This window comes from Leopardus geoffroyi, chromosome C1 (genome assembly GCF_018350155.1).
Source record: "Leopardus geoffroyi isolate Oge1 chromosome C1, O.geoffroyi_Oge1_pat1.0, whole genome shotgun sequence".
Lineage (NCBI taxonomy): Eukaryota > Metazoa > Chordata > Mammalia > Carnivora > Felidae > Leopardus > Leopardus geoffroyi.
The window spans coordinates 47,639,043-47,653,947 of record NC_059328.1 but is presented as its reverse complement, the minus strand read 5'-3'; the positions used below and the strand labels follow the sequence as shown (position 1 = coordinate 47,653,947).

Sequence of the window (14,905 nt, the reverse complement as noted above, 5' to 3'; positions counted from 1 at the left end):
TCTTACCATTTTCAGAGTACAGGTCATTCTCCTCTTTGGTCAGATTTAATGCTAGGTATTTTGCTCTTTTTTTTTTTTTTTTTTTTTAAATTTTTTTTCCAACGTTTATTTATTTCTGGGACAGAGAGAGACAGAGCATGAACAGGGGAGGGGCAGAGAGAGAGAGGGAGACACAGAATCGGAAACAGGCTCCAGACTCTGAGCCATCAGCCCAAAGCCTGACGCGGGGCTCAAACTCACGGACCGCGAGATCGTGACCTGGCTCAAGTCGGACGCTTAACCGACTGCGCCACCCAGGCGCCCCTATTTTGCTCTTTTTAATGCAGTTGTGAAGGGGATTGTCTTCTTAATTTCTCTTTCTGCTGTTTTGTTAGTAGTGTATATGAAGGCAATAGATTTCTGTATATTAATTTTGTATCTTGCAACTTTATGAGTTTGTTTTTTTTTTATTTAAAAAAATTTTTTTTAATGTTTATTTATTTTTGAGACAGAGAGAGACAGAGGATGAATGGGGGAGGGTCAGAGAGAGGGAGACACAGAATCCGAAACAGGCTCCAGGCTCTGAGCTGTCAGCACAGAGCCCGACGCGGGGCTCGAACTCACGGACCGCTAGATCATGACCTGAGCGGAAGTCGGCCACTTAACCGACTGAACCACCCAGGCGCCCCTATGAGTTTGTTTATTAGTCCTAGTAGTTTTTTGGTAGAATCTTTAGGGTCTTCTGTGTATAGTTTCTTGTCATCTCCTACGTTGTTTAATTGGTTGGCATGTAATTTTCCATAGTGGTCTCTTATAATCCTTGGTATTTCTGTGGTGTTGGTTTTAACTTCTTTCATTTCTGATTTCATTTATTTGACTCTGCTTCCTTTTTTTTGTTTTGTTTTTTTTTATGATTCTGGCTAAAGGATTTCCGATTTTATCTTTTCAAAGAACCAGCTCCTAGATTCCATTTATATCTGCTGTGATCTTTATTATTTCCTTTCTTATACTAACTTTGGGCTTGCTTTGTTCTTTTTGTAGTCTCTTTAGATGTAAATTTAGATTATTTATTTGCTGTTTTTCTCGTTTCTTGACGTAGGCTCGTATCGCTATAAACTTCTCTCTTAGAACGGATTTTGCTGTCACCCAAAGATATTGAACTGTTTTATTTTCATTTTCATTTGTCTTCAGATATTTTTAAATTTTCTCTTTAGTTTCCTCACTGACCCATTGGTTGTATTGTAGTATGTTATTTAGCCTCCGTTTTTTTTTTTTTTTTTTTTTTTAGTATTTTTCTTGTAATTTATAATTTCATACTGTTGTGGTTGGGAAGATGCTTAATTTCAATCTTCTTAAATTTATTGAGGTGTATATTGTAATATAGCATGTGATCTATGTTGGAGAATGTTCCATGTGCACCTAAAAGAATGTGTATTCAGCTGTTTTGGGATGGAATGTTCTGTATATATCTGTTAGGTCCATCTGGCCTAAGGTGTCATTAGAGTCACTGTTTCTTTATTGATTTTCTGTCTGGATGATCTATCCATTGATGTAAGTTCGGTGTTAATGTCCCCTGAATAATCAGCTCATAGCCTTACAGAGTTTACCTTGTACATAACTGTTTGCTCTTCTCTTACTGCTTTTAAGATTCTCTCTTTATCTTTAATTTTTGCCATTTTAATTATTATTTGTCTTCGTGTGGACCCCCTTGTGTTCATCTTGTTTGGAGCTCTCTTAGTTTCCTATAACTGGATGTCAGTTTCCTTCCCTAGCTTAGAGATGTTTTCAGGTATTATTTCTTCAAATAAATGTTCTGCCTCTTTCTCTCTATCCTCCTTCTGGGACCCCTATAATGCAAATGTTAATGTGCTTAATGTTGTCCCAGAGGTCCCTTAACCTATATCCTTGTTATAAAATTTTCTATGTTTATTTTTTATTTTTAAAAATTTTAAGTTGAGTACAGTTGATGCATAATGTTACATTAGTTTTAGGTGTACAACATAGCAATTCGATATGTCTATATGTTATGCCATACTCATCACAAGTGTAGCTACCATCTGTCATACAATACGTTTCAGTAGCATTGATTATATTTCCTGTGCTGTGGCTTTTATTCCTGTGACTTATTTATTGCATAACTGGAAGCTTATATCTCCCATTCTCTTTCACCCATTTTGTTCATTCCCCCACCCTCTTTTCTCCATCAACCATCAGTTTGTTCACTGTAGTTATAGATCTGATTCTGCTTTTTGTTTATTCATTTGTTTTTAGATTCCACATTAAATGAAATTATATGCTTTTTCTCTTTCTCAATCTGACTTTTTTCACTTAGCAATTTTTTTCACTCTGGTTCTCTACATGTTGTCACAAATAGCAAAATCTTATCCTTTCTTATGGCTGTGTAATAATTGCATTGTATGTATGTGTGTATATATATCGCATATTCTTTGTCCATTCATCTATCAGTGAACATTTGGGCTGCTTTTATATCTTGTTCATTGTAAATAACGCTGCAGCAAACACTGGGGTGCATGTATCTTTTCAAATTAATGTTGTGTTTTCTTTGCATAAATAGCCAGTAATAGAATTATTAGATCATATGGTTTTTCTGTTTTTAATTTTTTGAGAAACTTTTATACTGTTTTTCACAGTGGCTGCAACAGTTTGCATTCCCACCAATAGTGTGTGAGGGTTGCTTTTACTCCATGTCCTCACCAACGCTTGTTATTTCTTGATTTTTGATTTTAGCTTTACTTATAGGTGTAAGGTGATATCTCATTTTGGTTTTGATTTGCATTTTCCTGATAATTAGTGATGTTAGCACTTTTTCATGTGTCTTTTGACCATTTGTATGCCTTTGGATAAAGATCTATTCAGGTCTTCTGCCTGTTTTTTAATTGGGTTATCTAAGGGGTTTGTTTGTTTGTTTTGTTTTGTTTGGTGTGGAGGTATTTAAGAAGTTCTTTGTGTATTCTGGATAGTAACCCTTTATCAGATGTATCATTTGCAAATATCTTTTCCCATTCAGTAGGTTGACTTTTTGTTTGGTTGATGGTTTTCTTCTCTATACAAAAGCTCTCTATTTTACTGTAGTCCTAAGAATTTATTTTCGCTTTTGTTTCTCTTGGCTTAGGAGACATATCTAGAAAAATATTTCTATGGCCAATGTTAAAGAAATTACTGCCTGTGTTCTCTTCTAGGATTTTTATGTTTTCAGGTCTCACGTTTAGGTCTTTAATCCATTTTATTTTTGTGTATGGTTTTAGAAAGCGATCTAGTTTCATTCTTTTCTAGGTACCTGTCCAGTTTTCTCAGCACCATTTATTGAAGAGACTGCCTTTTCCCCATTGTATAATTTCTCCTCCTTTGTCATAGATTAATTTACCATATAAGTATGGGTTTATTTCTGGGCTTTCTGTACCATTGATCTATATGCCTATTTCTGTTCCATTGATCTGTATGCCTATTTTTGTGTCATATTTTCATTTTTAAATTATTTTTTCTATTTTTTTTGTTTATTTCTTTGTTTGTTTTTGTTGTTCAGTTTTGTTGCTCTTCATTACCCAGTCTTCTGGATTGCTGATCTGCTCTTCTGAATTCTCTAATCTGCTTTTGATTCCCTCTAGTGTATTTTACATTTCAGTTATTGTATGGTCAGCACTGACTGGCTCTTTTTTATATTTTCTATTTCTTTATTGAAGTTCTCACTGAAGTTTATCCACTTTTCTCTCAAGTCTGGTGAATATGAACATTACATTGAACTCTTCATCAGATAGATTACTTACCTCCATTTCATTTAGTTCTTTTCCTAGGGTTTGTCTTGTTCTCTTGTTTGGAACACAGCCCTCTGTCTTCTCGTTTTGTCTAACTCTCTGTGTTTGTTCCTGTGTATTAATTAGGTCAGATATGTCTCTTGGTCTTGAAAGTAGTGGCCTATGTCAGAGGTGTCATGTAGTGCCCAGTAGCACAGTCCCTCCTGGTCACCAGAACCAGGTGCTCTAGGGGTATTCCCTGTGTGGGCTTGAATGCATTTTCCTGTTGTGGCTTGGTTGTGAGTACTGAGGGTGTGTTGGTGGCCGGAGCTGGCCTTTAGCCTTCCCATCAACGACAAGTGGCTGAAACTACTGTGGGCATGCTGGTGGACATGGCTTGCCCCTCGTGCAGCTGGCTGAGGATTGGTGGCAGTCACTTTGGGTATGTTGGTAGATGGGGCCAGCCCTCAGCCTCGTTGTCTGTGATGACCTCCTGTGATTGCTGTAGGTGCACTGGTGGGCAGGGCTTGTCACCTGGCTGAGAAACCTGGCTGTAGGTACTATAGCCGTGCTAGGGGGTGGGATTTATTGCTCCCCTCTCCTGGACAGCAGTCACTTCAAAGGGGCACTGCTCCTGGCCTGGCTGCTTGCCATGTGTGGCAGGGCGGTTGCTGCTTTGGAGTACCTGCTGGGGTAGGTTTGTAGAGGAATGCTGAAATGGGGCAGATGGTGCCAGCACAGTGATGGAGAGTGTCAGAACTGGCTCCTACAACATCTAGCCAATGAGGCTAAAGGAGGACAAGAAGAATGGAGCCTGTCATCACTTCTGTTCCCAGAGAAATCTGCAGATTCCTACCGCTCTGGCGTATATCCTAAAATCAGACACTAAATCACCTTCATGTATAACACAGATGCTTTTCAAATTGGTGCTTCTGTGCTGGGTCTCTGACTGAGTAATACAGGGCCCTGGCTTTTTAAGCACAGAGACTCGGTTCCCTATAGCCTCTGGCTCCCCTGGAATTTAGCCCCTTTGATTTTCAAAGCCACGTGTTATGGGGATTTGCCTTCTTGGTTCTGGTCCTCAGGGTTGGAAGTGCCAAATGTTGGGCCTGATCCCCTACCTCTTCCACACCTGTTACTATTTCTCCTCTGTACTGATTGCTATGCCGTAAGTTTGGTTCCCTACTGTGTCTGTGCCCCTCCTACCCTTCTTGTTGTGACCTTCCCTTTATGTCTTCAGTTGTGGAAGATCTGTTCTGTCAGTCTTCAGGTCATTTACACCGTGAGTTGCGCAGCATGTAGTTCTTGCCTTGATATATCCATGGGAGGAGATAATCTTAGGATCCTCCTACTCTGCCATTTCTCCTCACTCCCCCTGTTCTACAGTTCTTTCAGTAAGCTCTTGGGTTCGGTTTGCTAGTATTTTATTGAGGGGTTTTGCATCTGTGTTTATCAGGACATTTGGTCTGCAGTTTTCTTAATATTTCTTAATGTCTGGCTTTGGTATCAAGATATTGCTGACCTTGCAAAATGATTGGAAGTGCTTCCTCCTTGTCAACTTTTATGTATGATTTTGACAAGGATTGGTGTCAGTTCTTCTTTAGATGTGTGGTAGAATTAATTTGTGAAGCCCATCTGGTTCTGGACGTTTCTTTTTTGTTAGATGATTGAATCTTCTTGCTTGTTTTAGGTTTGGTTAGATTTTCTGTTTCTTAATGATTTGGTCTGAGTAGGTTTTATGTTTCCAGGATTTATCCATTTCTTCTAGATTATGCAGTTTGGGGGCATGTAACTGTAGTTTTCTCTTAGCATCTTGTTTATTTCTGTGACTTCAGTTGTAATGTCTCCTCTTTCATTTCTGACTTTGTTTATTTGAGTCTTTTTTTTTTTTAGTTCTAGCTAAAAGTTTGTTAATTCAGTTATCTTTTCAAAAGGTTAGCTCTTATTCATTGATTTTTTTTCTATTGGCTTTACTTTTCTCTATTTTGTTTATTTCTCCTATAATCTTTATTATTTACTTCCTTCTGCTAACTTTGTACTTACTTTCTTCTTCTTCTTACAGTTCCTTGAGGTATGAAGTTGGGTTGTTTATTTGGGATTTTTTAAATGTAGATGTTTATTGCTATAAACTCCCCTATTACTGCATTGTGTAAGTTTTAATATGTTGTATTTTTGTTTTTGTTTGTTGCAAAAATATTTTGTAATTTACCTTTTCATTTTTAATTTTACCCATTGGTTGTTCAGGAGTGTGTCATTTAATTTGCACATATTTGTGAATATTCAGTTTTCCTTCAGCTGTTGAATTCTACTTTCATTTCATTGTGGCTGGAAAAGATACTCTTTGTGACCTAACATGTGATCTGTCCTGAAGAATGTTCCATGTATGCTTGAGAAGATGAGTATCTGCTTATGTTAATGTATATATGTATTAGATAAATTTGGTCTATAGTGTTAAAGTCCACTGTTTCCATCCTAATTTTTCTATCTGAATGTTCTGTGCATTACTTAAAGTAGCTTCTAGCATTCTCCCACTGCTATTGTATTGCTATCTGTTTCTCCCTTCAGTTCTATCAATGTTTATCTATTTAGATGCTATGATGTTGGGTGCATATATATTTATAATTATTATAGTGTCCATGTTTATTGATCCTTTTGTCATTATATAATGGCCCTTTTGTCTTGTGACAATTCTTGTTTTTAAGTCTATTTTGTCTGATTTAAGTATAGCCACCTCTACTTTCTTTTGGTTACTAATTGCGTAGTATATTTTTTTCCTAGTCCTTCACTTTAAACCTGTATGTGTCCTTGTATCTTTTTATTTTATTTTATTTTTTATTTTTTAAAATTTATATCCAAATTAGTTAGCAAATAGTGCAACAATGATTTCAGGAGTAGATTCCTTACCCATTAGCCCATCCCCCCTCCCACAACCCCTCTAGAAACCCTCAGTTCTCCATATTTATGAGTCTCTTCTGTTTTGTCCTCTTCCCTGTTTTTATATTATTTTCGTTTCCCTTCCCTTATGTTCACCTGTTTTGTCTCTTAATGTCCTCATATGAGTGAAGTCATATCATTTTTGTCTTTCTCTGACTAATTTTACTTAGCATAATACCCTCCACTTCCATCCACACAATTGCAAATGGCAAGATTTCATTCTTTTTGATTGCCGAGTAATACTCCATTGTATATATATTCCACATCTTCTTTATCCATTCATCCATTGATGGACATCTGGGCTCTTTCCATATTTTGGCTATTGTTGATAGTGCTGCTATAAACACGGGGGAGCATGTGTCCCTTTGAAACAGCACACCTGTATCCCATGGATAAATGCCTAGTAGTGCAATTGTTGGGTTGTAGGGTAGTTCTATTTTTAGTTTTTTGAGGAATCTCCATTGTGTCCTTATATCTTAAATGAGTCTCTGGTAGACTGCATTTGGTTAGATCTATTTTTTAATTCTCTCAGACACTATTTTTTGAGTGAGGAGTTTCATGCATTTACATTTAAAGTTATTACTGATAGGGAAAGAACTTACTGTTGCTATTTTAATTGTTTTCTCTTTGTCTTAATAGTTCTTTAGTCCTTTTGTCACTGTGGTTTGCTGATATTTGTATTGATATTCTTTGATTCCTGTCTTTTTCTTTTGTGTATCTTATATAGGTACTCCGTGGTTAATGTGGGACTTACATAAAATGTTTTATAGTTAAAATAGCTTATTTTAAGCTGATAAGAGTTACATACAAAAACCCTATGCTTTTACTTTTCCTCCCCCCACCACACCTTATGTTATTGATTTCGCAGTTTACATATTTCTATATTGTATATGCATTAACATATTCTTGTTATTTTCTTTTGTTTTTTATCTAATAATTTATTTATTTTTTATAATTTACATCCAAGTTAGTTAGCCCATGGTGCAACAATGATTTCAAGAGTACGTTCCTTAAGCCTTAGCCCATAGCCCCTCCCTCAACTCCTCCAGCAATTCTGTTTGTTCTCTATATTTAAGAGTCTCTTATATTTTGTCTCCCTCCCTGTTTTTATATTATTTTTGCTTCCCTTCCCTTACGTTTATCTGTTTTGTATCTTAAAGTCCTATAGGAGTGAAGTCATATGATATTTGTCTTTCTCTGACTAATTTCGCTTAGCATAATACACTCCAGATACATCCACTTTGTTGCAAAAGGCACGATTTCATTCCTTTTGATTGCCGAGTAATACTATATTGTATGTATATATATACCACATCTTCTTTATCCATTCATCTGTCGTTGGACATGTGGACTTTTTCCATACTTTGGCTATTGTCGATAGCACTGCTATAAACATTGGGGTGCATGTGCCCCCTTCGAAACAACACACCTGTATCCCTTGTATAAATATCTAGGAGTGCAGTATCTGGGTTGTAGGGTAGTTCTATTTTTAGTTTTTTGAGGAACTCCATACTTTTTTCCAGAGTAGCTGCACCAGTTTGCATTCCCACCAGCAGTGCAAAAGAGATCCTCCTTCTTTCCATCCTCACCAACATCTGTCGTTGCCTGAGTTGTTAATGTTAGCATTCTGACAGGTGTGGGGTGGTATCTCAATGCGGTTTTGATTTGTATTTCCCTGATGATGAGTGATGTTGAGCATTTTTTCATGTGTTGGTCGGCCATCTGGATGTCTTCTTTGGAGAAGTGTCTATTCATGTCTTTTGCCCATTTCTTCACTGGCTTAGTTTTTTGGGTGTTGAGGTTGATAAGTGCTTTATAGATTTTGGATACTAACCCTTTATCTGATAGGTCATTTTCAAATATCTTCTCCCATTCCATCAGTTGCCTTTTAGTTTTGCTGATTGTTTCCTTCACTGTGCAGAAGCTTTTAATTTTGATGAGGTCCCAGTAGTTCATTTTTGCTTTGGTTTCCCTTGCCTCTGGAGACATGTTGAATAAAGAGTTGCTGCGGCCGAGGTCAAAGAGGTTTTTCCTGCTTTCCCCTCTAGGATTTTGATGGCTTCTTGTCTTGTGTTTAGGTCTTTCATCCATTTTGAGTTTATTTTTGTGTATGGTGTAAGAAAGTGGTCCAGGTTCATTTTTCTGCATGTCGCTATCCAGTTTTCCCAGCACCACTTGCTGAAGAGACTGTCTTTATTCCATTGGATATTCTTTCCTGCTTTGTCAAAGATTAGTTGGCCATACGTTTGTGGGTCCACTTCTGGGTTCTGTATTCTGTTCCATTGATCTGAGTGTCTGTTTTTGTGCCAGTACCATACTGTCTTGATGATTACAGCTTTGTAATACATCTTGATGTCTGGGATTGTGATGCCACCAGCTTGGTTTTTCGTATTCAAGATTGCTTTGGCTATTCAGGGTCTTTTGTTCTAGCTCTGTGAAGAATGCTGGTGTTATTTTGATAGGTATTGCATTGAATATGTAGATTGCTTTGGGTAATATTGACATTTTAACAGTATTTTTTCTTCCTATCTAGGAGCATGGAATTTTTTTTTTTTTTTTTTGTCTTCTTCAATTTCCTTCATAAGCTTTCTATAGTTTTCAGTATATAGATTTCTCACCTCTTTGGTTAGGTTTATTCCTAGGTATTTTATTTTTGGTGCAATTGTAAATGGGATTGGCTCCTTGATTTCTCTTTCTATGACTTTATTATTGGTGTATAGGAATGTAACCGATTTCTGTGCATTGATTTTATGTCCTGCGAATTTGCTGAATTCATGGATCACTTCTAACAGTTTTTGGTGGAATCTTTTGGGTTTTCCATATAGAGTATCATGTCATCTGCGAAGAGTGAAAGTTTGACTCCCTCCTGGCTGATTTGGATGCCTTTTATTCCTTTGTGTTGTCTGATTGCTGAGGCTAAGACTTCCAATACTATGTTGGATAACAATCGAGAGTAGACATCCCTATCTTGTTCCTGACCTTAGGGGGAAAGCTCTCAGTTTTTCCCCATTGAGGATGGTATTAGCATTGGGTCTTACATATATGGCTTTTATGATCTTGAGGTATGCTCCTTCTATCCCTACTTTCTTGAGTGTTTTTATCAAGAAAGGAGGCTGTATTTTGTCACATGCTTTCTCTGCATCTATTGAGAGGATCATGTGGTTCTCGTCCTTTCTTTAATCGATATGATGTATCACATTGATTGTTTTGCAGATATTGAACCAGTCCTGCATCCCAAGTATAAATCCCACTTAGTTGTGGTGAATAATTCTTGTAATGTATTGTTAGATATGGTTGGCTAGTGTCTTGTTGAGGATTTTTGCGTCCATGTTCATCAGAGAAATTCGTTTGTAGTTCTCCTTTTTAGTGGGGTCTTTGTTTTTGGAATCCAGGTAATGCTGGCTTCACAGAAAGAGTTTGGAAGTTTTTCTTCCATTTCTATTTTTTGGAAAAGCTTCAAGAGAATAGGTGATAACTGTTCTTTAAATGTTTGGTAGAATTCCCCTGGAAAGCCATCTGGCCCTGGACTCTTGTTTTTTGGGAGATTTTTGATTACTAATTTGATTTCATTACTGGTTATGGGTCTGTCCAAATTATCTATTTCCTCCTGTTTCAGTTTTGGTAGTTAATATGTTTCTAGGAATTTGTCCATTTCTTCCAGATTGCCCATTTTATTGATGTCTAATTGTTCATAATATATTCTTATTGTTTGTATTTCTGCTGTGTTTGTTGTGATCTCTCCTCTTTCATTCTTGATTTTATTTATTTGTGTCCTTTTTTCTTTTTTGATCACACTGGCTAGGGGTTTATCAGTGTTTTTAATTCTTTCAAAGAACCAGCTCCTGGTTTCATTGATCTGTTATGTTTTTTGTTGTTGTTTTGTTTTGTGGTGGTTTTTTTTTTGGTTTCGATAGTATTGATTTCTGCTCTAATCTTTATTATTTCCTGTCTTCTGCCGGTTTTGGGTTTTATTTGCTGTTCTTTTCCCAGCTCTTTGAGGTGTAAGGTTCGGTTGTGTATCTGAGACCTTTCTTCCTTATTTAGGAAGGCCTGGATTGCTATATACTTTCCTCTTATTACCGCCTTTGCTGTGTCCCAGAGGTTTTGGCTGTGGTGTTATCATTTTCATTGGCTTCCATGTACTTTTTAATTTCCTCTTTAACTTCTTGGTTAGTCTATTCATTCTTCAGTAGGATGGTCTTTAGTCTCCAAATATTTGTTATCTTTCCAAATGTTTTCTTCTGGTTGATTTCATGTTTCATAGCATTGTGGTCTGAAAATATGCATGGTATGATCTCAATCTTTTTGTACTTGTTGAGGGCTGATTTGTGTCCTAGTATGTGATCTCTTCTGGAGAATATTCCATGTGCACTGCAGAAGAATGTGTATTCTGCTGCTTTAGGATGAAATGTTCTGAATATGAAATGTTCAGAACTTAAATGTTCTGTTAAGTGCATCCGGTCCTGTGTGTCATTCAAAGCCATTGTTTTCTTGTTGACTTTTTGTTTAGATGATCTGTCCATTTCTGTAAGTGGGGTATTGAAGTCCCCTACTATTATGGTATTATTATCAACGCATTTATTTATGTTTGTGATTAATTGATTTATATATTTGGGTGCCACCACATTTGGAGCATAAATGTTTACAATTGTTGGGTCTTCTTGGCGGATAGACCCCTTAATTATGATATAATGCCCTTTTTCATCTCTTGTTACAGTCTTTATTTTAAAATCTAGATTTCTGATACAAGTGTGGGTACTACGGCTTTCTTTTGTTGACCATTAGCATGATAGATGGTTCTCCATCCCCTTACTTTCAATCTGAAGTTGCCTTTAGGTCTAAAGTGGGTGTCTTGTAAACAGCGTATAGATGGAACTTGTTTTCTTATCCATTCTGTTACCCTGTGTCTTTTGATTGGAGCATTTAGTCCATTGACGTTTAGAGTGAGTACTGAAAGATATTAATTTATTGCTATTATGTTGCCTATAGAGTTGGAGTTTCTGGTGGTGTTCTCTGGTCTTTTCTAATCTGTTTTGCTTTTGGACTGTGGTTTTTTTGTTTTGTTTTGTTGTTTTGTTTTTGTTTTTTCTGTCTTTTCTCCCCTCAGAGAGTTCCCCCTTAAAATTTCTTGCAGGGCTGGTTTAGTGGTCACAAACTCCTTTAATTTTTGTTTGTCTAGGAAACTTTTCATCTCTCCTTCTATTTTGAATGACAGCCTTGCTGGATAAAGAATTCTTGGCTGAATATTTTTCCAGTTCAGCACATTGAATATATCCTGCCACTCCTTTCTGGCCTGCCAAGTTTCTGTGGATAGGTCTGCTGCAAACCTGATCTGTCTTCCCTTGTAGGTTAAGGACTTTTTTTCCCTTGCTACTTTCATGATTCTTTCCTTGCCTCAGTATTTTGTGAATTTGATTATGATATGCCTTGTTGATGGTCGGTTTTTGTTGAATCTAATGGGAGTCCTCTTTGCTTCCTGGATTTTGATATCTGTGTCTTTCCCCTAGTTAGATAAGTTTTCCACTTTGATTTGCTGACATAAGTTTTCTACCCCTTTTCCCCTCTTCTCATTTTCTGGAACCTCTATGATTCTGATATTATTCCTTTTTGATGAGTCGCTGAGTTCTCTAATTTCTGTATCATGCTCTTTTGCCTTAGTCTCCCTCTTTTTTTCTGCCTCATTTTCTCCCTAAGTTTCCTCTGTATTGCTGATTTGCTGCTCTGCCTGATCCATCCTTGCCCCTGTGGTATCCATTTGAGATTGAAGCTCATTTATAGCATTTTTTGTTTCATCCTGAGTAGCTTTACTTCTTTTATCTCTGCAGAAAGGGATTCTAATCTTATCTCAACCCTAGCTAGTATTCTTATTATTGTGACTCTAAATTCTGGTTCAGACATCTTGTTTGTATCTGTATTCATTACGTCCCTGGCTGTCATTTCTTCCTTTTCTTTGTTTTGTGGTAAATTCCTTTGTTTTGTCATTTTGAAGGAAAAAAAAAAAGGAATTAATAAAGTAAAAAAGAAAAAAAAACCCTTAAAATTAAAAAATTAAAAACATTCAAAGAAATCAAATAAAGGATGCTAGATCCTCAGTGTCTTTTGGTCTGGTTGTTGAAACAAGCTGGACAGATTAGAGAAAAAAGGGAAAGATAAGAAAAGATAACAAAGACAAAAGAAAAAGAAAGGAAAAAGGAAAACGTTTGAAAATTTGAAAAATGAATACAATAAAATAAAATGAAATGATGAAAGTAAAATAGAATTTTAAAAATTTATGAAAAAGTAAAAAATATAGTAGAAAAAAATGAAAGAAAAATCTTTTTAATAATAATGGAAAATAAAAATAAATACTTTCTTTCTGTATTCAAAAATGAGAAAAGAGAAAAAAATTGAATAAAAGGACCAGCAAACAGAATTAAGAATGATACAACTGGTTTCCCGTAGAAGTCAAGCTATGAAGTAGTTTATAGTCTGTAAACTAAGCAGGTTGAGAGTCTTGTGTTTGTCAAGGGCACTGTTGGCCCAGTTGGGCGGGGTTTAGTGTAATGGCTCAGTTCTCCACTAGATGGTGCTGCCTAGCTTACTGGGGTGGATTGCTGTGGTGTGTTTAGGCATGTGCATGCATGGGAGGGGTGAAAATGGTGTCACCCTGCTACCCAGTCTCTAGTATCAGAACTCTGTGCTCTCCACAACTGGCAGTCAAGCACCCCTCCTTAGTCTCCGGGTTGTGTCCCCTCCCCACTTCTGCACTGTCTGTGGCTAAGCTGTCAGGCTGCCAGGTAGCACCTCCATCCTGAGTTTTATCTCAGATGTGGCTGTGTTTCCCAACACCTCACTTCTGAGGGACTGTGGCTTTGACCCACTCAGATCCTCTGGCGGAGGGTCTCGCTGAGCAATGGCTGGGTGTGGACCGCCCCCAGAAATGTTTGCAAGACTGTGCTGCTGCTGATGCCCAGAGACTGCCCCTGGGTGCCAGCCCGCCTCAGAAAATGTTTGCATGATCTTTTAGCAGCAGTGTTTCAGGGTTTATGGAAAATCACAACACACATCTGGCTCCAGGCTTCGCTCTTAACATCCTTGTTCCAACACCAGTGAATGTGGTTGTTCTCCGGGGTCTGCTGGTACCTTTGCCTGTGGGGTGGCTGCACAGCCTCTACCAAATGTCCCCAGCAGGGGAACTGCCACTCCCCATGTGTCCCATGGACCCCTTGGACCTTGGTCTCTGCTCTTGGGGACTCATCCTTCCCACCAGAACACTGCCAGGTATTGAGCTGCAGAGTTTCAGACTGTGCTCCGCCTCTTTATAGAGTCTTAATGGAATTTAAACCCTCTACTTTCTCCTTTCTCCCTTTTTTGTTCAGTCCCTGTGGCTGTTTCCACTTTTCCACTTTCTCTCCAGCTCCTTTTGGTGGGGGGTGCTTTTCCCATACTCTCCCCCCCACCCCCCCGTCTCTGTCCTCTCTCTGCAAGTAAAAACAGCTCCCTGCCCTCTGTGGCTTCTCTCTCCTCTGGTTCACCTCTCCGTGCTGTGTACCTGCCTAGTTCTGTGGTTCAGGTTGTGCAAATTGTTGTGTTAATCCTCAGGTCAGTTTTCTAGGTGTGTAAGATGGTTTAGTGTTGATCTGGCTGCAGTTCATGGAGTAGAGACACAAAAAATCTTCCATGTTGTTCTGCCATCTTGGCATGATGGATTAGAAACCTTTCTTTTATGAAAACAAAATACTAATTTGTGTGGAAGATTTTTTCCCTCAATATGTGTTCTTAATATATGTCATACTGACAATAATGGGTTATCTTTGGGAGTGAGTGTAGTGTCAATGTTATACATGGAGAGAGAGGGTGGGCATTCTCTTCTGGGCTTCTCTAATACTATATTTTATGAGCTTTTTTAAAAGTAATGAGTATATTATTCTTTTATTAAAATACTGATAGAAAAATTTTTTTCATTCCTATGCCTTTTTGTTTCTTGCTACTTTTTTTTGCTTTTTTTAAGTTTTTAGTTCCAGTTTACATACAGTGTTATATTGGTTTCAAGTGTATAAATACAGTGATTCAACACTTCGATACAACACCAGGTGCTCATCACAAGTGCATTCCTTCATCCCCATCACCTGTTTAACCCATCCCTCCACTTTCTCCCCTCTAGTATGAGTGTGTCTTGTATAATTAAGAATCTGTTTCTTGTTTTGTGTCAAGTTTTTTCCTTTGCTTGTTTGTTTTGTTTCTTTTTTTTTTCAGTGTTT

General features: G+C 37.4%; 1 protein-coding gene across 5 annotated transcripts in view; it reads left to right on the top strand.

Moving 5' to 3' along the window:
- The window catches only part of OMA1 (OMA1 zinc metallopeptidase), an 80,911-nt gene that overhangs the window by 44,475 nt on the left and 21,531 nt on the right, over positions 1–14,905 (top strand). The window lies entirely within an intron of this gene.